Here is a 2,212-nt window from a genome sequence, read left to right as displayed (position 1 = left end):
TAGAGTAATATTAATATATACATAGCACAGTTAATAGGAAATTTAAACTGATATTCGGAACATATAACCAACATAATCTTGTGTATAATCGCCAACATTAAAAACATACTACCATCATTAAGATAAAATGCTGAGCGAATTATGATATTGATTCAAGGCCATATTGCACAGATAAAAAAAAGTATTTGTCAATGGAATAAGATATTTTCACTGTAAAGTTAAAAAAAGGTTTATAAATAGGTTAAATAATATTCTTCTACTTTTTTACAATGGGAAATATAAGACTCACTTATATTTAGATTAAATATTAGGTTATTTTACCATGAGTATTATACTTATAATGCACAGTTTCTACTCTGAATCTTCTTTCACATTTATTATTACTGGTATAGATCAGCTCCCCTTCCCTTTCTATTAGTCCTAATGTTCAGACACTGAAATGATGAAATTACATAAATCAGTGGGCCACTCCGCTTTTCTGGTATTAAACATTCATAAATACGATAGTCTGTGATGAAGCTTCCACACACACTCATTCAGTTGCAGTCCTCTACTCAAAATCAATAACTGAATCAATAGCCTTTTCTTTTAAAGCCGTCTGCTATCTTACAGGTGGAATGAAAGGGAGAAAGCTGTCTGGATGAAAATACACATCACACAAACCATTACTGACATTTTTATGAAGAATAACTTTTTAAATTAGTATTCTAACACAATTTCCTCTTTATTTTTTCATTGCCTACTTGCACCCAGTAGTAGGACTCACAGTAAACAGAAAATCAGCATACTTAAATAAGACAGAGTTGTAAATGAATTTCTGATCATTTTTTGCCTCAACCAATGTCATGTATTTTTATAAAAACAGTTTAACAGACAGCATCAGAAAAGTTTGAGATTACTGCAGTTCAACTTCATTTTAAAAAAGTTATGTTGTATGCACAGCGGGCTAAGTGCTGCCACTATGATCAGGAGATTGCCGGTTCGAATCCTGTTCATGTAGCTTGCCATCGGCTACCGGAGGCCTAAGAGAGCACAATTGGCATTGCTCTCTCTGGGAGGGTAGATTGCGGGAGGGTAGATCTCTACCCTCATCACTCCAAAGGGTGATGTCAGTCAGCACATGACATCTGTGAGCTGATGTATCAGAACTGAGTCACTGCGCTTTCCTCCGAGTGCACTGTGATGCTACTTGGCAATACTACATCAGCAGTGCAAAAGGAGGCAGTGGCTGACTTCAGCTGTACATGAGCAGGCATGTGCTAGTCTTCACCCTTCTGGTGTGTTGGGGCATCACTAGTGATAAAGGGAGTCCGAATGAGTGGGTTGGGTAATTGGCTTTGTAAATTTCGGAGAGAATGTAAAAGAAATAGAAATAAAATTATATAAAAAAATCAAATTAATGATTTTCTATAAAAGACCAATCAAATACCTTATCATGCTTTATCTGGTCACACAATGTGATGGGCTATATGCTGTTGTAAAAATCGAATTAATGCAGTCTGCTGGAGCCAGAGTACAGCCCTTGGCTGGTACTAAATGGCAAGCACACCAAGATGTCAAGGTGTCATCCCTTAAACTAAAATCCCTTCACTAAAACAGTAGGTAGGATCTAAGAAAGTGCCTTATATGCACATTACACTTGGTATTATTTCAGAAACTGAATTAATTGTCAAATATTCTCTTTCAGTCACTATCTGACAAACACTGCCATCTTCTGGAATAAAAAAACACAGCACTTACTCAGTCAGAGGCTCATTTTCATTTAGACTACTGTCAGAATTCAGCAGTACAGACTACACGTCAGAAGGTCAGCAGAGCACTAGAGGATATTACAAACAGATATAAATACAGTATAATTAACCTTTAGCTCTTTATTCACTGTATAACATGTAATAATTCTTATTCACCAATAATTAATCAGTAAACAAGGACACCTGCTTATTCAAAAGGTTTTTACTGCTTTTGTTAAAGAAAGTATCTTTGCTGTAAAGGGAAGACTTTCTACTATATTTGGAAGCATTGTGAACACTGATGAATAAAACCAAAACACAAATAAAGAATAAATAAAGAAAAAAACAAAACAAAAAATACTGGACAGAAAAAGTAGGGCCCCATTTACATTTTTAAAATGAATCCAAACCAAAAAAGAAGCATGTAATTTTAAATAATAAAAACGTAAACTTTAACTTTATTACCCCTTACTGTTGCAGGT

The sequence above is a fragment of the Astyanax mexicanus genome, chromosome 7 (assembly GCF_023375975.1).
Source record: "Astyanax mexicanus isolate ESR-SI-001 chromosome 7, AstMex3_surface, whole genome shotgun sequence".
Lineage (NCBI taxonomy): Eukaryota > Metazoa > Chordata > Actinopteri > Characiformes > Acestrorhamphidae > Astyanax > Astyanax mexicanus.
Note: the sequence above shows the minus strand (reverse complement) of the source record.